The 21,857-nt window shown below is 38.9% G+C and overlaps 1 protein-coding gene across 3 annotated transcripts in view; it reads right to left on the reverse strand.

The window, feature by feature from the left end:
• The window catches only part of LOC145983936 (excitatory amino acid transporter 3-like), a 209,216-nt gene that overhangs the window by 129,499 nt on the left and 57,860 nt on the right, over positions 1-21,857 (reverse strand). The window contains exon 1 of one of the 3 annotated variants that reach the window (XM_083117108.1): positions 4,504-4,691. The exons of 1 other annotated variant lie outside the window; for it this stretch is intronic. The gene's annotated coding sequence lies outside the window, so the exon portion shown is untranslated. Of the gene's footprint in view, positions 1-4,336; positions 4,455-4,503; positions 4,692-21,857 lie in introns of those variants that run through there. One more of the 3 variants, XM_083117110.1, reaches the window with a different exon arrangement.

Here is a 21,857-nt window from a genome sequence, read left to right on the forward strand (position 1 = left end):
ATAAGTCCCTTAACTAAAAACAAACTGAGAATAGGGTCCTAACAAGATAGGAAAATGTGTGTTAAAAACTTCCTCGCTTGATTTTTAAAATCTAGAACAGATAGGTTTCTTAGCAACCACTAAAACTATACTGTAAAATCTCCATACCTTGGTTAAAAACTGAGGCTGTACTGAGGCATTCAGCACAAATAAGGCCAAACCCAGGACAACGCGACCCCACATACTGACCGTGGGTTCAGGCGTCAGGAAGACTGCAGTTACCGGGGTGTACGTACACGTGGAAGAAATACTGATTTTTTTGTGCCTTCTTAGGTCACCCCTTACACGCCCTACAGTTTTTATGAGCTCCTTGAGGGAGAATTCTTTTAGGAACTTATTTTGCCAACATTGCAAATACCAATTCGAATAAAAACAGATTCCAAAGAGAGAAGAAACTAACAAAATGGTCATATACATGTATTTTTGTTGGTTCTCTTTCTCAATACGTTAATTTTAAATATGAAGCATTGAAACAAGATGTAGCATTGATAAGAGTAGAGACAAGTGCCTAGAGAAATATCAGTGCCTTGCTTTGTATGCTAAGTATAAAGCACACTATTTATTTTTCGAATGGGATAAGTTGATTGTTGAAGCATTATTAAGAAGTCCTAGTCGCACATGGGACAATCTAAACTATTCACTGTTTAGGCAAATTCACATCAGGTAAGCTGCAACTTATTCAACTCCAAACGCCTCTGAATAATCTTTCACTCCAAACACACTGTGCGGTCATCATCATTATTACTTTTGTTATTTTTACTGAAGATGTTTGCAAGAATTAGTTGTGACAGAATTATGACACATTTATCGGTGACGTGAGCCTTCACTGTGGCCTCACTGATTATTTCCATGACCCTGTAAGGGTATCAAAGATCGCATCCCACAATAAAAAAATACTATAAACACGGTTTAGTTTGTAAGCTCCTATAAGTATATTATTATACCGATAGTTCGTACCAAAATGCAACCTGTGCATTAAAGTTGCGGGACATATACAGTCGTAAGTTTCACGTTCTTCTCTAAATAATATAAATACATGATGTGAAAATGACCCAAGGAAGCGACGATGCTAAAGAAGTAGTGTTAATGCTAGGATCCGAAAATAATGTAAAAGGATCGGATTAGAAAACTTAGAAGTTGGGTCACTAGAGAATTTGTGAATTAAGCTTACTGATTCATTGTGAATATGCATTACACAGTACCTGTACTTAGGTATTAGCTAATGTAATAATAATAATTCCTTTATTTAGCGGGCGAGATTCAGCCGTAGGCTGCTCTACCACCTAACCCTTGTCATGAGCTATACAAGAAAATATAAGTATACGAGACATGAATACGGATAGAAAGAATTATTAAACTAAAGAAAAATTAAAAATCTCACATATACCTACGATTACGAATATACTAATTAAATTAATGTCTTATGAGCCAAGAAAGAAGACAACCTCAAATGAATTTGGTTTGTTATATTTAGTAATTTCACTCGGAACAATGCTGGTAGAACCAAGCTACCATGGGGACGTAAAAAACGCCGATAATGCATACAAAGACGCACACAAAAAAGTGCAAAAGCACTAAAGTTGAGTCAAGATCCAACTACGTGGACATTTTAATCTTTGTATATAAGAAGGTTGGTATTTGTAAGGGAGTTTGAATGGGATTACGCCTCTGGTCGCAATTTTCTTTACCCCCTGGGGTAAATATGCCTTTGCCTCGAAAGTAGTTGCTGGATTTTCCCGCACTAGAAGTGCATTTGTTTGAAAGACAAAGGGATTGGTTGTCACCTTTACATCATAAGGATTTGTAACATTAAAACTCCAAAGATGACTACCTAGTCAATAAATTATTTGAGACATGGCAACTATAGCTAGAAAAAAAGTTTCTCCTGAATTTCCTGCAAGAATCTATGCGAGCAATTTTCAAAGTCAAAGAAAGCACTGGCCACTAGACAGGATTCTCAGCACCTTCTTAGTTCAATAAAAGTAACTTTTGAACACGCAAAGGGAAGTTGCACATTCTCAAACCCCAGCACTGCATCTTGCATTCGTACCATTTTATGCTACTGCATATGCACGTATCATTAGGTTGAAATGACGAAAAAATATTACCGATTTGAATGAAAAACTGCCATATGACTTCTAATTTCGAAAATGAAATTTCACTACGTCATAATCTATGATCAAACACGATCATTTCGGTTATTTCAATTAATTTTTCTGTGGAAGTTTTTGCTTCAACGTCTTATAAAGCATTCATTTCAGTATATCCAGTAGTTCCGGTAGGAAAAAAACTACAATACTAATAAAAGTATAACTACGAGAGTTCTTCCAAGTGTAGTCCTCATTCAATTCATTTGAGCAAAATTTATTTTCAGGAAACGTCAATAAATAAGGAATGGTTAAAATAATTCTTTCCAAATTCACTTCCCACTCTACTCTATCTGAAACATGCGTGGCCTGTTTCACACGATCCAAAGGGAAGATTTTAAAAAGTAGTTTACTTATGACACGACTTAACACACGAGATGCACGCACCAGTTTGCTTCTTATCGGCTTCCTCATTCAAAAGCATGCGCTCAAATGAGTTGATTGCTTTCTCCATCACGTACGTATATTTTTTTGTAGAACTCTTCCTAACCTCATAAAACCAAGTTTAAAGATATGGACAAACTAACCAAACGAAAACCTTACATTGTTCTGCGAAGCAAAAAATTAAACAAGTCCCCGGGCAAATAAGATTCTAGCATGAATATTCACAATGGCCATGTAATTACTTTCTTGCTTAAATTATAGGTTTCCATTAAATGTTACGTCTGCATTATACATTCGGAGAAGAAAAATACATCGCATTGACCTTGATATGTGCCTCCTTCAATATTTGTGATAATCAAGGATGCAACAACACGAATTTACAAGCATGAACTAGAGAACTGATGTCTAGTTTCGTGTGAAATTAAACTATGTTTAGAACCCGAGAATTGAAGTAGACCAACTAATAGTGAAGAGATATGTGGAGGACGTGCCCAAATTATTTTCATAAATTATTACGGTACTAATATAAAAATTAATAATTTTTAATATACTTACTTCTTTGATACTTTAGTAAAATGAACTTCCGAACATACATGGGCACGAAAAAAAATAAGAGGTGAACTGCATAGCAAAGAAAAATTGCAAAGCTGAAATACTGTTACAGTTAATTTGGAAAAGCTAGTCATCTCTCTCCCCTCCCACATATTCCAATCATATATTGTTATTTATCCGGTGCCATTTCCATTTGTTATACTGCTGAAGCCATAGCCCACACATTTCAAAAAGCATTTTTTTCAGAATGCAAGATTCAGCTAAGCTAGTGCACTGGTTTTCTAGTGCTAGACCACAGGAAAATGGATAGATGTGAATTAAGTCGGAAACACATAGTCTTGTGAACAGCAGGAACGTGTTCATTAGTGACGTCCTCTAATACAAACTTTCTACAGGAAGTTATGGGACGGGACATTACTTTGCGCATTTGTTGTGTTTGCCCGTTCACCATGACTCTCTCTTGACAAGGTTAAACTTGTCGCGCAATGAACGACAAAGAGAAGATTCCCTCGTAATATCCGGGCAGTGATGCTTCTCAGAAAATTATAAAACGTAGATATGGTTCTCTGCTAAAAGTGTGAATTGCAGTGACGAAGTTTTTGAAGCGGTTTGGTTCAAAGCTGGTTTCTGTTTAATGGAGCAGTTGTATTCTCGAATCTATTTGTCTACATTCACCACGCATATACATAGTACACAGTTAAATTTATGAGGCTTTGGAATAATATAGTTGCCTAACAATTTTGAAACACTGTGGAAAGCATGTTGCTTTAGTACTGAAAGTTACGTTTTTCAATTGCACTCCCGTCCACGCTATTTTATTTTTCCTCGTTACACGGTAACGACTAATAAAAGAGTGAATTAGGAAGTGTCATATCTTTTTGTTAATAAAATACAAACTATCAGAACAAACAACAGTCTCAATTATATAGAAATAAAACAAAGGTTTCAATACACAGGGGGTGGACTTCATAAATCAATTTCAGTAAACGATGCGAACCTAACTACAATGTCTAAAACCAGTGTGTTGTGCGAAAGAAGCTGGGTGAACAATCTTTAAGAAAGCAATTATGATTAAGCAACATTCTTCGGATGAACCCCCCGTCATTGTGCGCAGTTGCTTTCGGGTAAGGAAATCGAATAGAACAACCACTTCTCCCACTAGACCGCACACTTATGCACATAAAGACCACTGAAAATAAAAGGGAAACGCTCACGTTTTCGTTTACAGCACAAACAACCTGTACATCAAAGACACGCGCCTCCTAAGTCGAATCACATGACAGGCTTACAGATCAAATAACAATCTATGCAGGTATGTTGCAACGCACGACCAACACATGTACAGTTTGTTATCACAAGCACAAGAAATGTAACCACCAACCTGCCCTCGAATGCTGTTTTAAGGTTCTATCTGCCAACACCCAACACTGGCTCCCGTCGACTTTTCCCCAACAACTATCAACACCGACTGCTCGTGTGTTGCATGGAGAACTAGGTTGCTCGATGTTGGCTTCCCGCCTGAACTACGTCACAGTACATGCCACAGAAGGGCATTCAGACAATCGCACGGAATTATATTTTTTTGTGCAAGGGGGAGAGTGTGGGGAAGATCCCGCTCAAGAATTAGCCCAACTGGCATTACTTCGCAACACAGCTCTGCCGACTACGAAGAAACAAAACAACAACGCGTAAATTTCCCTTTGGCGCGGCTTTCGTTCGCCAACAAGCCTCATTATTCTGGGGTCATCACACCACATGACGCGATGCTTGGTAGCCTTCGAGTCTACCACATCCATGCTCTACTACCACTCTTGCAGGTTTTGTTCCACATACTTCCAACCCCCCTCCCACAAACTTCTACAACACCCCCTAATTATTTTACAAAGGCACAATTTGTGGCCATTTTGGATCTACATTTGCACTTACAGCCCCAGATAGAAAATTATTTGATCCCATGTCTTGAGAGTTGAATTCTTTGCATCACGCCGACCTCAGTGGCGTAGCGTGCTACGACGCCAGGGGCCTCGGGTTCGAATCCCAGTCTGGGCACGGGTATTTTTCGTGAGTGTCCCTACAAAGAACACCCATAGGCCTCCCCGATTGCGTAGCGATGACGTCGTCGCCTTCAAATCAAGGAGTCTCTGGTTCGATACCCGATAGAGGCATATAGTGGTTCCGAACCCAAACTGTAGGTCTCAGTCCCGATTAGCCTTTCTGTGCATAAAGTGGACTTAAAACAAAAACTCAAAGAGCATCCATGTCCAGGCCGGGATTCGAACCCGGGACGCCTGGCGTCGTAGAGTGCCGTGCTAACCACTCCACCGCGGAGGTCGGCTGGAGGCACACAGTGCTTCGTTTTTCATTTCATTAATTTTCCTTCGATTTTCGATCACTTTTGGTTAATTGCGAGGATGAGTGGTAATAAGATGGGTGAAAGCCTCTCGTTGTTATGTAGTCCAGACATTGTGCTTCGGATCCTACTTGAAACAGTAGGTCCAGTGCCAGTTAAACTGTGCATAAAGTAGACTCACACTCAGAAAGTCCCTTTTCTGCCACATTTGGCTAATTGCGACGATGAAGATGAGTGCTGATACGATTAAATTGATGAAGGGACATTCGCAAAGAACATCCATGTCGAAGCCAGGACTTAAACCTGTAAACTTCGGTGGCGAGATCGAAAGACGACCATTTAAGGGTATGGTTACATTGGACCCAGTTTGGTCCGAACTTTTACAACAGCCGAAAACGGTAGAAAACAACAACACAATGTAATTATGTGTGGATGGTCACATTGGAACTGAGCTACTGTGGCGTGCACGGCTATGTTTTACTGACCACCAATTCGAACCATTTTTTTCCCTCAGACGAATTCGCCAAAAGTGTGGAGCCGTACGCTATTTACACTTGGCTTCTTGCAGTGGTGCAGGAATGTTTTTGAATTGTGGGCTATGACTGCAACCTCCACATATATAAATGCATTTTTCCGACAGGGGTCACGAATTCGAATTCCGGTCTGGGCATTCCGTCCAGATCTGGGTCTGAGCGACCCCCTCAGATCATGTTCCCATAAAGTATTTAATTACGACAGTATGCCTACCACTATTCTATTGCTGAAAGTAACTCTTTCCTAATTTTTACTGATCATTTTACTTGATCTGCATCCCTAAACCATTCCTTTTCTTCATCTAACGGATTAAATATGATGCAGCTAGTAGCAAAAGTGACTTGAAACCAGCTCAAGTAAATTAATTACTTCATTCTGATTCCACCTCACACACACACACACACATTGCATCATGAAGCCAAGGTATAAACATTTTACACATATTTTATGGATAAAATCCCATCTTGCCCTGAAAACTACAAGCGCCGTGCTTTGATTTTTTTATTTGATTTGATTTAGTTTATTTTACTTCGCGTTTTGAGCCTCTTGGCTAATTTGCGAAGATGGGGATGAGTGATGAAATGATGAAATTGATGAATGGACATTCGCAAACAACCAAGCCCGACCGGGATTCGAACCCGGGACCCTTGGCGTCGCAGCGCGATGTGCTAACCACTCGGCCACAGGGTCGGGCAGGCCGTGCTGAATTAAAGGTTCTGCGAATAGTTTTTAAGTTCACTTTATACACAGGAAGGCTAATCGGGACTGGGCCTACAGTTTAAAGTGGGATTCGAACCACTGTGTGCTTCCACCGGGTACCGAACAGGCAGGCATGTTGGCGACAAGAAATCAGAAACTATGATTACGGTTCGTCCACAGGTTTAGAAACGAACAAAAAGTACATGGAAAGTTTTGGAAAGTGGACAAAAATAATCTTCTAAATATAATATTTAGCTACCATGATACGGAACACAATAAAAGTGAATCGTCAATAACTGGGTCACGATCCGTTTTGGCAAATGACGTAATGCAGGATTCCGCCATTTTGATAATATAAAACACCGCGTAAAATGAACACAACGTAAGAACTATAAAGCCTGTCCTTATGAGATGCCAAAAGTACAGTCATAAGAAATTCAAACTGTATAGTGATATGAATGTTTTTCTTCCTACCTTCAGTCCAAACCTCATTTCCCTCCAATTGACAATGAAAAGAAGAAAGACGAAGTAGCTCTTATCTTGTCAAAACTGTCCTCGTTGATTCACTTTGCAGCACGACTTAATCATGAAAATTACGGCCATTATTATGTATTAATACGCTGTCAGTCAAATTATATGAGATATTCACTAACAATCCAAACACTACACTTCCAATACATAACACCACTTCTGCATTCACTTAACACTAGACAAAAGAGGAAAATGTCACTATATTGTATCAAACACGTAACAAGACAAGATCCTAGCAGCAACTACGCATAACAAGGATTCTGATTGGTTGCTCAGTGCACCCCTTGCAGAAGTGCAAGGGCAAACATCTTTCGTTCTTGAAGAGATATCACGTATCAGATCGGGGAATATTTGGCTTTTCAGCTAACTTAAACGATCTCGCATAAGCAAAAATAGTGTAGGCGGAATTAAATTGCATGTAACTGCTATTTGTAAGCTCACAGCTGTAGTGAGTTGTAATGTTGACGAAAGGATGTTTATCATTGAAATCCATAACGTCAATAAAGATCAGAATCGCCTGTTTATTTTTACTATCAGACTCGTGAAGAACATACATTCTGATTCTCCCCCTCGCCGCCCCCTCCCTCATCCCATATATTGCAGCATGGTGCCAAGGTGTAAACTTTTTGACGTAATTCTCGAAAATTACGTACAAGTTGAATGTTATATTATTTTAAGCTAAAATCCCCTCCCCCCAACCAATAATAATTATTGGATGATACGCCTCGGCTGGGAATTTCGGCCAGAAGTTTCGGCGGCAAAATATTAATGGAGAACACTGGCAAGAAATGCCAACTTTTAGGACTGAAGCCCTCATCGACGACTAAAAATTTCTGAGCAACATTCAGGATAACGAGAGTCTGTCTCTCTCGCTCTTCTCGCAAGCTTCACCCTGCGCCAGCACGTGGTACCAAAGGACTTCGCAAAATTTTGGAGAATACACTGAATCTTCTTTGCATTCTATGATAAATATTAGTCATCACCGAACTAAGATTTTATCATATTCATATTATTTAGCAGCTTTTCTGCCACTTTTGGATAGCTGCGACTATGAGAATGAATGATGATCGCCTGAAATTGATTACAGGGCACTCGTTAAGGAACACTCGTGCTCACATCTGCGGGACTCTGAACCAGGTCCGGATTTAGGGGGGATTGGGGGATACAGCCCCCAGACCTCCATTTGCAAATGGGCCCCCACTGGGGAAAATTGCTTTTTAGGTAGAAGCCATAAAATAAGAAAATACAAATGTGAAATACGGTAAAAATTAAAAAAAATATACTAACCATCTGATATAACTTAGCCTAAAAGTTATAACTGTAATTGTATGTAGGGGTGCTCACAATGTTAATAGCCTCAGGCATCCACATTGCATATAAATCAATGCCTACTCTGACTCTCATTGTAGTTTTGATTTACGTATTAGTCTACGTCTGTGAAATGAATGATTTGGTTTATTTTAATTCGCATGTCTGCCACTTTTGGTTACTCGCGAAGATGAGGATGAGAGATGATATGATGAAATTGATGAAGGGACACTCACAAAGAACACCAGGCTGGGGTTCGAGCCCTGGACACTTGGTTAAATAGATGAGAAATAAGCCACAAAAATGACTACCTGGGATTGTTGTTCTGTTCGTTTTTTAAGTCCAAGTGATGCACAAATAGACAAATCGGGACTGGACCTACAGTTTAAAGTGAGATTCGAACCATCACGTGCCTGCACCGAGTATGGACTCCCACTTGGCCATCGGGGAGGCACTACCTTGGTTCGAAAGGGTCCATTTAATAAAAGCTGTTGACTATCTCAGTTTTTACAACTACAATTGCTTATAGGTATAAATTACAATTTCAGGATTTCCGTTCTTTTCACAAAGATTTGACAAGTTAATGGAACAAATATCACTTCCCAACTTTAAAGTTAAGTATTAAATACAGCATATTATTGATTGATAATAAAGATTAACTCTAAGGAAGGGAACTAATTCCAAACAAAAATAATATTTTCTTTCTCTAGTTAGAAACAAACTTAGAAATGTAGATGTTAGGGGGAAAATCCAGATGAAGAACGCCTTGCCGTGTCCCCCTTCAATTCGAACTGGGCTTGTTGAATCGAGAACGATAGAGAGCTAGACGTTAGGATAATCGAGACAAGACCGATACTTACTGTTCTAGGCTAGTTGGACATTTTAGGAAACTTGAATAGAAGAACTTAGGGAGAGAGTGGTGAGCGTAATGCATTACGATATCAAAGGTCCCATGTTCGAACCATGGTTAAGGCATGGATGAATCATTGTCTTTGTCCCAACACCAATTCGAGTCTCTCCGATGACCTAGTTGTGCCGCAGTCGCCTTGTAAGAAAACTGTCCCGGGTTCAACAACCGATGAAGGTAAACAGTGACTCGGCTAACCCATTAAACTTAGTCCAGTCCCTATTAGCCTATCTGTGCAAAAAGTGGACTCAAAAAACAAACTTCAAGCTTAAAACTCCATCACCTCATTCATCATCATCGTCGCGATTAACCCAAGTGGTAGAAAATCGACGTAAAATAAACGAAACAGAGTGAAAAAGGTAAACCTTCGGGTTTAGGAATGTCAAAACGTTGGTTAGATATATTGCTGTGAAGTGTGGTCAGCGCATGAAGGAAAGCCACGAACATTTGCTTTGACTTGATTTTTTTTATTTAGCGTCGATTTTCTTCCGAAATCGCGACGATGAGGATGAGTTTTGACATGATGAAATTGATGAAGGGGCACTCACAAAGAACACTCATGCTCAGGCCGGAATTCGAACCCGGGACCCCTGGCGTGTGTTAACCACTCACCCACGGAGGTCTGCTCATTATTGTATTATTAATAATATTGTGCTTTGAGGTTGCTTTACTGATTATTAATAATTTTCTGTAAAAGTGTCTTCAAGCATAATATGAAATTATGTAATAAAAAAAATACATTCCTGGCCCATGCCCACAGGAAGTGCTTCGGGGTTTATAAAGAGCTCGGGAAGTTGACGCAAGCCTACTTCGTCCTGTCCAATTCCGATTTAGGAGCCCAAAAGAAGAAGGGGGTGGGGGGAGAATGCGGCTGCCCTGTTTATTCCATCTACCTCCCAACCTCCCCGCCCACAACCACGAATAGTCCTAGTTCCCCCGTCTCCTCCTGTGTCCCCCTCTTCTCATCTCTCTGGAACTCCAATTCACTCCAATTAAAGAGCCTCAATTTCCATTAAAGTTCATAGGGAGCGTACACGAAACGGGGCTGCTGCTTTGTAGATGGTCCGATGGTAAATTGACCTCCATTTTTGTTAAAACAAAACAACATTTCTGCCACCCAAACCGAAAGCGACCAACAAGGTTAGGCATTTCTCACGAGAAAAATGGCAACGGTACAGGATACGACAATCAACAGAGTAGCGATGCGCTGTTGGATGATGTCATTACTTGCAGATTCACGAATTGTCCCAGGGAGGGTTAGAATAGCCCAATATGGTGCACTAGGCTTGTATACATTTTTTATATATATATATATATATCTGGGGCATTCCATGTCAAAGTGACCGCTGAATCTCAGTTTTTAAAATTAAATGCAATGCTGTAACTATTCATTCTTGGGAGTCAACAATCCAAAATTGTCCTTTGAAGTATTATACATACTTAAGTTAGAAGGTAGAAGGTATATTACATATTGTTCGTTTATTTTAACTTTTCGATTTACTTTTGTTTTACACTGTTTCCCACCCGTGACAGAAAAAAAATAATAAAAAAACAACAAATAATTTCTGTTAAGAACTGTTACATTTCTCCTTCAACTCCACTAGAATATTCAAAGGTCAATTATCTTCTCTCTTCATCTGAAGTAATTTATTATTCATCATTTGAAAATTCACAGAAACTAAAATATATTTGTTATTAAGTAAAGAGGCAGTGTTTTATCTGTCCCAGCCGTGACACAAAATTGTTCACTTGTAGCTATAAATCTGGAACAGTATTCTAAGGGTATTGATGCTTAATCGACAGTGTTTAGTTTCGTAATTCATTGCACAGAAACTAAGAAAAATGTTGCTTAACTATCAGTATGATAGTTACTTTAATGCCAAAAATGTAGTCTGTGTGTCCTACCCGTGACAATGGAATGCCCCATATCGAAAAATAAACAAATGAAGTGCAGGACCGTCGTTTGTAGTGTACTATACCATCATACGTTCTGAGGGTAATTTCATACATAGTTGTCTGTAAGAGGAGGGTTAAACACGCCCAAACCCTTCAATTGGTGTAATAAACATTTTGCACTAACTGTATAATCAAATAAAGAAATCCCAAAATTGGTCATACATGGTTGAAAAGGTTTTAAAATTTATTAATATCGCACACAAAGTAAATGTTTTAAAAATAAAAGCCCAATTCTAATAAGCTTAAATGTATAGATAATATTAATGTAGCCTACATCAATCCGACATTTGCATCAAAATTGTGTATAGAAAATCTTACTGGTCATAATTTGTAAGTTATTATTCATAATACATAAATACTAATAACATATATAACATAAATAACAATTAAATTGAACCATGAAGTTTGTGCCTTCCTTGGGATGCTATACGTTGAAGCACATCCATTGTTTCTGTATATATACCGCCAATATTCCATACATTATGATAATTTTGCTGTTTGTTGCGTCACTTATTTCTTCTTCTAGGTAAGGTGCGACGATGGTTGGATGATCACGAGTAATGATTTTTAATCAGTGAATCTACTCTCGTAGTGCGATACGCTAGATCATGGAAAACGAATGGAAAATGGAACAGACGGCATTGAAAAATTCCTACATATGAAGCCCGAAATTAATCGTTACTGAGTCACAGCCGTGAAAGTGGGCAAGTGTGGTAAAGGAGTGTCAGCCAGAGTTGGACAGCAACAAAATAAATCGTTAAGGAAGGAAGCTTGACTATTATCGGGACCCGCAAAACTTCATGTTTACGACTTTCCTTGTACTGATATTGTCCGGTACTGCTAGTATTCATACTTTTCCCCCTAATTCTCATACAGCATTCCTTCCAAGAACCCTGTCTCGAGGCTTGAACTACTTCTTATGAAAGTACTCAAACTAAATGCAACTAGTGAGACTGTCGCTAACCATCTTGGTACACTAGAAACCTTCAACATGAGAAAGTTGCAGTTGATTCAAGAAATAATTTTGGTGATCACTTGATCGTAACAAATTGTGAATGTTTTGATGTCATATTCTTTCCACTCTATCTTCTACAGCCATTCGTGGAAAATATTTAATGCTAGAGAATTATGTTCAACTCACATTTCTTGCTTGAACTGCGGAATTATAGGGTTTGATACCACCACTTACCTCTACTGCTACTTCCTATGTGAATGGGTAGCGAGATACTTTGATGCCATGTAATTCAACACTAACATTGGATTGCTATTATTATTTTTTCATTGCAGAATGGTCCATTTCAATGTGAACGTGACTAGAATGCCAAAGCAATTAATTGAAATTGATCATTGCCATGGACAAACATAATACACACTAAATAGTTTCAAAAGAATATTAATTTTCGTAAGATATCTGGTGAAAGTCCACATGGTGCTTTCAACTATTGTTATGAGCGTTTTCTATCATTCCCATCCTACTCTGTCTTGGACGACCTAGTTGCATAAACACAAGCTTCTAATAAGAAACATCGCAAAATAAAGCTTAATGTAATATGTGCTGAAAACTGTACACAGGATGCTCATGGAGTTGTAACATCTCTGAATTTTATGTGTATTTATTTAACAATAGTTAAGTCAACATTTGTATTTTTGCTTTTCATCCAGTTTTTACTATGACAACGATGAGGATGAAATAATGAAGGGACACTCGCAAAGGACAACAATGCCCACATTGGGATTTGAACACAAAACTTCGACCACCAAGCCAGCAACTGAACTTTTCCGATCACAATACTTTGATATATCGGCATTCCATATAACAAACAGTGTTCTTACATTCGAATATTTTGGAAATATATAATTTTCTAACTAAGCTCTATCATCTTTAATGAATCGCCTGTTTATATGCTCTATGTATTAATTAAAAGCAAGTTATATTATATTTATTGATATATCAATGTATTATTCGTTGTGACATTCATTGATATTTAGTGATATCTAATTTATATATTTAATATCGTTTGTGCACTCCTTCTACTGGAGTAATTATTTCTCTGTAAAATTTTAGACCTGAATACGTGCTAAAATTTTTAAAAGGGAAATCATCAGGAATTAGAGAGAAAGGTGCGGACGTAGCCTGAGATTAGGCCCCTACTGTACACCTGACACGATTCGCATCGTGTGCGGTTCTGCAAATAGGAAATAAACAACTGACGTATAGTCATATTGTGGTACTATTATTTACTTAACACTACGTCATAGCTAACAATATGAAATACTTCACCAAAGTCGGTATCTATTGCGTCAACCTGCTTCCTTTGTCAATGCCGAGAAAATTAGTCAGCACTAACCTTTGAAACGTAAAGCCGTGCTGGAATGTTTAGACAATAGGTTGTTCGTGAGTGTGTGTGTGTGTGTGTGTGTGTATATATATATATATATATATATATTCGACTGTGGGTACTATAATTTTAAAAAAAAACATGTTGAAGCTGCTGTAGTTATTGGTCAACAATTTTCGACAAACATTTATCTGGAAATTTCTTTCTTGCTAATATTATATTGAAAATTACCTAGAGTGGATACTGATAGATATTAGAGTGTCCCTTAACTAATGTCTTATTTGGTAAGTCTTCTGTCATATTACTTATTTTTGCTCACACAAGTCGCACTTATAAATTTGGTATCGTTGTATAGCACATACGTACTCTACCATTTCATATAGCAGCATAGAACCTTTATCTGTCAATTTTGTAAATTTTACAGGTAAATAGGTTTGATTGATTTATTGATTTATTGATTTATTTATTTATTGATTTTACTTTGCTTTTCTGAGAATTTTGGCAAATCGCGAAGATAAGGATGAGTTATGAAATAATGAAATTAATGAAGGGACACTCATAAAGAACGCCTATTCCCAGGTCGGGATTTAAAAACGGTTTCGTAGAGCGGTGTGCTAACCACTCCGCCACGGAGATTGGATACAGACAAATAGAAACGGATGGAAATTTTGCAATACGGGTTTTGCCACTTCATTATTGGATAAAATTACTTTTGCACGTGCAACTGCAGATGACAGTTGTGTTGATAGCGGCCAACGAAAGGACAGCACAAAGGTTTGAACCGTTTTAGAGACGGAAAAATGAGAGTTCCTCTGGAACTATGAGGGTCCGGTGCAGTTTGTGTTAGATGCAGATGGGTGGGTATCACAACAGCTGTTGTCTCAAACTTTGTCCCAAAAGCACCCGCCGTTGGTCAGCAGAGCGAGTTCTGATGCAGCATGACGACTCATCTTCACACAGCTCGTTCAAACCAAGTCAAATGCTAGGAGCTGAAGAGAAGCAACCTGTTCCTCCATCCAGTATACTTTCCAGACCTTGCACTCTTAGATTACCAATTATCCGGTCAAAGGCAGATATCTCCCTTGGAAGGAGCTCGAGAACTTTTAATATGTCGAGGCACCGCATGAGTCCGGAGGTCACCTCGATGTCCAATCGCAAGGGAAATCCACAATTTAGCTTTCAGGTGGTTTCAGATAATAGAACATAACCGCTTGTAGTTTGATTCTTTTTTTTAACTTGTTCTGATACGGGTGTTCGAGTTTTCTGTCAAAATTGTACATTGATTATGAGACACTCTAGCGTAACCGCATTCCTTAATTTTTTTTTTAAAAAAACAGTAAATATTCTGGATTTGCTGATTTCATTACTTATTACATTCGAATAGGTAATATTTGTAATTTAATACACACACAAAACATAAAATGGACAAATGCGTCAACAACAGATTTCATGGCTAGTAATTTCTCAGTACAATACAGGGTCGTTCCAATAAATTTGGTTGTTGTTTTCAATACTAGCCCAAAACTGCATCCTAAGTACTTAGCACTGAATTGGAATTATAGTTATCATCAGCTATAATCCATCTTATCTACCTCGCTTAATTCGCTAATGCATTTCCCACTTGCCTTTTCCACTTCATTTTGTTTTTCTTTTTAAAGGAGCGATGGGTTAGTTGAATTGGGTTATGTTACGTCGCTTTTCCGCAACGTTTGGCGACGATGAGGATGAGTGGTGATATGATGAAACTGATGAAATGCCACTCATATAGAACAGTCATGCCCAGGCTGGGATTCGAGCTCGTGATCCCTGGCGTCTTAGTGGGCTGTCATAACCATTCCGTGGGCTATGGAGGGGAGGGCTCATATGGAAAAGCTGCATACAATTTCTTGAAGTGCCTTTTAATGTTGGTTAACATTGCTCTGCGCTTTTTTAAAATCCATATTGTGATAAATGAACAAACGCTTAATGAAGTTATACTTTACTTCATAATGTGCTTAATCACATATTACCTTAAAATGTTGATTTGATTTATTTTACTTTGCATTTCTGCCACTTTTTGCTAATCCCGAAGATGAGGATGAGTAATGATATGATGATATTGATGAAGGCACACACAAAGAACACCCATGCCCTGGCCGGGATTCGAACCCGGGACCTTAAGATGTTAAATTTGTGAGAAATGATAGATTTCTTATTGAAATGCAGTTGTGTGTTTTAAACTGTGATTACAATTAATATACCTATATATAAGCCTTCTGTACAGTGACGTAAAGAATATGGCGGCTTTTATTTCAGTTGTCAGTGCAAATTTTCCATCTTTTACGAGCTGCAGTGGTGCAGTCGGTATGAGGCCTAACTGGCACGCGGGAGACCAGGGGGTGGGCGATTTCGTGTGGGAACATCTCATTTTCCTTTTCTGAAAATCTGAGCCAATGGAGGAGGATTGTCAACCCCCCTCCCCCCACAAGAAACCTGCTTGTGCATAATCGACCACCAAACAACGCTCTGCCACTGTTTACAAAGAAACTTAATAAGCGGAAGTGCCTCAAAAAATACTTCAACAGTTCGTTAGCAAACGAGCAAGAAGTACAATCAACTGCCACTAGATGGTAGCACATTTACGGCGCGTGCAGCCTAGATACTTGAAGGGAACAGTTGCTTATGATATTTGCCACCAGAGCACTTCAGAGCGGATATTTAACCCACTTCCAAATTCTGTCAAACAGTAGTTAGTTTTAAATTTCCAAACGCAACGATGTGGCAGTTTGAGCAAAGGAATTAACCTTATAAATCCGAAATTGTAGTATTACATTTCAGCCCAAGCTCTTAGATCCAACCATGTTTCCTTTGTTTACACTGAGAACACACAATCCGCTTTCAATTACATTAAGGCTGATCTTAAGTAAAAATTCTTTGTTCCTCTATCGGATATTCATGTAGCTAATATAATCTATTGAAATGGGTATCATTTTTTTTTTTATCTATTAACCACGATCCTCGAAAGGGACGCCATGTTCTCCCAGGGGTCCTCAAAGGTCGGAAGAAATCTCAACATATTGTCAGTGTTGCCACAATCTACGGACAGAATTTCCCTTTGCAGTGAGTAAAATTACCCCTTTTCGGTCATGTTTCTTTTCATCTAAAGAAGTCATAAGATAACATAACATAAATAGTAGCAGTGTTTCGTTACCTAAGCTCGTATGTGTGAAAAATAAAGTCGCATATATGCTTACAGCCTGCCTCATCGCTACCGGGCAGATGTCCATAATTTCATCATGACCTCTTGAAATTTCCATTAAATTTTGATATTTGTCACCAAATTTTCCTGCATGTGGCAACACTGGTTCGAGAAAAATAAACCTCTAATCATTAAATAAATCAAGTTAAAACTAAACTTAACCATGGTTTTCCGAAGGTAAAAAAAACTGTCGTTTTTATTAAAAATGACGATTTTTTTATAATAAACTTCTTATAAAATTACTATTATGAAATCCATATTTCAGATCCACGGTAGTAGGGGTGGGGGTCGAACCGGTGGATGCCCCCCATGAAAAATAGTATTATTACTTTTAAATTACAAAAAAAGGGAATAAACGTATTATGTTCAGAGTCAATAACAGCAATCGAGTTCAGTGAATTAGCATTCTAGCAGAATAACCAAAATCAAAAAACGAATTAGCACATCGCGCTACGACGACAGGGTTCTGGGTTCGAATCCCGGCCTGGGCAAGGGTGTTCTTTGCGAGTGTCCCTTCATCAATTTCATCATATCACTCATCCCCATCTTCGCGATTAGCCAAAAGTGGCAGAAAAGCGAAGTAAAATAAATCAAATTAAATATGCAGTAAGGATTAGTGATAAGTGATAGAAAAAGACGTATTTTTCAGAAAAAAAATATGTAAACTTCATTTTCTTATTTCATCATCGGACTTGATCTTTCTTAGAAGAAAAATCCAAGTTACAAAGTTCTCGAAGTTCCTCAACAGTACACGAAAGTGGGTTTCTACTGAAGAAGAACAGAATGCAGGCACTACAAAAAGACGTGGAGACAAAACATGTGACCTTGAGGATAATTTCCTTCCAGCTAACTTTCCTACAAATTATGATGTATTATTTATGACATCAGAGATAATATACAGTGGTTCTGCCAGGATAAAATTGCAAGGTCCTGCCGTTACAATTGCGCATCCAAAACACAGTAAAATCTCTGATAAGGAATTTCTCTGTGCAAGGTAAACACACGCAGCTTCTTTGTTCGATCATTGCAAAACGTTGCAACATAATGAGAACTTTTCCTTGAAGGAAAGGACAGCAGTTTTAGTCCATGACATCAGAAGTACTGCGGTACAAAAAACTCAATTTTCCAGGCAGGTGGGGGGGGGCAGGGTCGGCAACCCGGCGTGTCCTCCTTGAGTAGCGCTAAACCTTATTTTTCTTTATGTAAGCGTGGCTATTTGTTTTTAAAAAGAGTTGGGTTTGTGTATACAAGAATTAATTGAAGTTACTGCTACATGACATAAATATTGCAAAATCATATAGCAATTTAAGCTAAGAGATTACTGGCATCTTTAGCTATATCATTATGTAGGTATTAAATAAATGCATACCTACAATAAACGTATTATTTAACAGTAACATATAACGTATTTAAAAAATAAGACTATTGTTTTTCTTATTTAAATATATAACATGGTCAATGATTTTATTGATGGTGGAGAGTAGGTGGACCAGGGTGGAAAGTTATGGATGTCAGGGTGGGAAATGTGGGTTGGGGGGCGCAAAAATCCACCTCGCCCGGAAGAAAATTTTAACTTGAGCCGCCCCTGTTTCCGGGAGGCCTTTTAGTAAATTTTAAAAATCCACAAAACATTTTACCGTCATTAACATATACAGTAGAGCGTCGATTATCCGAACGTCGGTCAACCGAACGACCGCTTAACCGAACTGTGTACTCGCTCGCACCTGTTACTCTCCCACCCTACCGTCCATCATCCCCCTCACTCCCAAACCAAGTTTCCCACAGTAGTCGCCGCACTGAGCCACCGCTGGCGGAACATTGCTTCTAATGGGGCCTTCATAAGGCGCTGCTGACCGACCAAGCCGCCAGTCGCTGTGTTTCAACAATCAGCACACTTCTGTCGGTTTGGCACTGGCTGTAGAAGTACCGGCAGTATCAAAGCTGTTCACAGCAACAGCTGCGCCAGCTTAGAGTTGAGGCGTGCCGCTCCGCGCAGTTTGAAGGATTGCGCGCCCCCAAGAAGAGCTTCTCACGGTGCAAACAGTAACCTTCTGTTCTCTGTTACGACCACTTGTGTGCTGCTGCGTGAAGAAGTGAACTGTACCACATACTATATATTCCTACTAAAGTTGCCTTTGTACGTTACTTTGTAATACTTAAAGAGATGCCTGTTTTTATGAATAAATTTACTGTACAGTACTTCTTTTTGGCAAATAAACATGTACAGTTCGATTATCCGAACAAACCAGTTTTCCGAACACCCATGTCCCCCAATTACTTCGGATAATCGACGCTCTACTGTAGTCATTATTTAATACCGTACACAAGCGATTACGCATGATGTAACAGTGTACACGAAATATATACTTTATTAATAAGCGTATTCAGTACGGATCATATAACCCTTAGAACAGTACAGAGGCAAAAATGGAAGTATGGTAGACAGTTTAAGGATCAAAAGTGAAACAGAGCAACAAGTGTGGAGGTTTGTGTGGGAAGAGATTGCATTAAAGAGCAGCTACAAAGAAAAATACTGTAAGACAAATGAGCCGGAAACGTAACAGCAAAAATGTATCTGCATGTGCAATACTTGTATTTTTAAATTATGCTTATTATTTCTCATTTTCTCTTGTCTTGTATCTGAACAACTACTAAGATTTATATGTATATAAACGTAAAGAGGGTGCAATATTATACGTGTCTTGAAGGGAAGAGAAAGATATAGTGTGTAAACATAAAATTTATGTAGTGCGTACAGCCTACGACTCGCACAAGAAAAATGCAAATAAATACAAAAATACAAATATTGAAAAGAGTATACTGCTAACGCTGCCGTCTTGTAATCAAGGCGTCCCGGGTTCGTTTCCCGGTGTAGGCACATTACATACTGGTTCGGATCCCACTTTAGACTGTAGGTCCAATCCAGATTAACCTATATAAGCGTAAGGTGGACTTTAAAAAAATCACATGTTTCATTATATTTTTCAAATAGAAGAAATCGTTTCGTATTTCCTGACTTTGGACGACAAGATACGTAAATAAATCCTGGTATACGGTGCCGTGAGCTAAAGAAATTTTGATGACCACTAACAGTCGAAAGTACGCTGAACAAAGCCGGGTTGGTTTCGCAACAAAGACATAAGACTCGAGTAGATTGATTTAGTTTATTTTACGTCACTTGTTCTCCACTTTTGGCTAATCGCGACGATGAGGGATGAATAGTGATAAGATAAAATGGATGAAGGGACAATCACAAACATGTATGGACGACACAAAATATTATACTGGCTGTGAAGTGAGGTTGATTTTTGGGTGTCTTCAGGGAAGGTCACCCCTTAGGTCGAGTCCTATTTGCGAACAATGCCTAAATCGCCTACCAACACATGAAACTGTAAAAACCTCTTTTCAAAGACAGATGCGGGTAGTGACGCAGAGAGACAGTGTACGTCCCCTTCAGGGATAATTGTATTATTGATTGAAATAAATCTTTTCAGTTAAGAATTGTGCAGTATCTAGTCGTATAAAAATAGGCCACACTTTTATTATTAAATTATATATACCGTACTTTAATAATGCATGTTCCAACTGTGACTCACAAGGCATTGACCAGTCTCAAGTGTGGGACTGAGTCCATTTAAAACATTCGTTCAAAAGACACAGGAAGTTCTAGAAGTTGTAGTTACAAGGAAGAAAAATGTGTTCGCAAATAGGACATGGAATTGTTTCTCACTTTCACGTGTTCGCAATTAGGACGATTTAGGCATTGTTCGCAATTGGGACGACACCACCTCTTACACCCCATTCTCGAGTCGAGTTCTCTGATTTCGTCAGCAACTAGGTGCAGGTAAATTGCAACTGTTTCTTTCTGGCAAAAAAGGTCAAGTCAATTCTGAAAAATGGCCAAGAAGAATGCAGACGCTTATTCCAAAGCTTTGACCGAAGCGATGAAAGAGAGAATGCAGAGATAGAAAGAAGAATTTCAACACGCAGCTAACGATGAGAAATCTGGTTTAATGCATGATCAGACACGTCCAACGTTACAACAGCAGTGAGGTAACCGAAATATGTCAAACACTCGCAATCAAATTCTTAATTCTGGGTAATAGGTATTTCTGCGAGAATGATGCAAAGCACTTAGACCTTGTCTATAGCGAGCAACTCGACTACTGAACCAGCAGCATCTCGAGTTTTACCTTCACCAACCCTGCTTTGGATGCATGCCTTCTAAGATTCTATCTCTACCTCTCTCATTTCGAGGTGTAAGGGGTGACTTCCCTGCAAGCACCCACATGTCAACCTCCTTTCCAACGGTACACCCAGGACTGCATTCTTGCAGGCTATCGAAGCTCTGGCGTCTCGTGTTGTGTCCTGCCACATCGATTTCATCTTATCACTTTTCATCCCCATCTCTGCAATTAGTCAAAAGCGGCAGAAAGCGACGTGAAATAAAACAAATCAACCAATCCATCAATCTCTCTTCTCTTTCTCTCCTTATGTTTCTCTTGTTCCAGCTTCCTCTCCTTTCTTCCATCTCCGACTCCCTGTGTGTCTCGTCTGTGACTATCTGTGTGGGGAAGTCTACTTCATAGGTCAGCTATAGCACCCTCACCTTTCCGCCCCGGCGGACACACACGAAAAAACACTTGTTAAATAAACAAGCAATAAAGAACAAAGCACATCAATGCAATTATGATATAATGTGAAAAATCAGACTAGTCTAAGCAGCGAACTTCACATTCACATTACCAAGAGTTCATGTTGTATCGCAATTGCGACGGCGAGGATGAGAGATGATATGATGAAATGACACTCACAATGAACACCAAGATTCGAATTCGGGGCCCCTAGCGTCGTAGCGTGCATGCTAACCACT

This window comes from Lepisma saccharinum, chromosome 2 (assembly GCF_977018435.1).
Source record: "Lepisma saccharinum chromosome 2, izLepSacc3.1, whole genome shotgun sequence".
Classification (NCBI taxonomy): Eukaryota; Metazoa; Arthropoda; class Insecta; order Zygentoma; family Lepismatidae; genus Lepisma; species Lepisma saccharinum.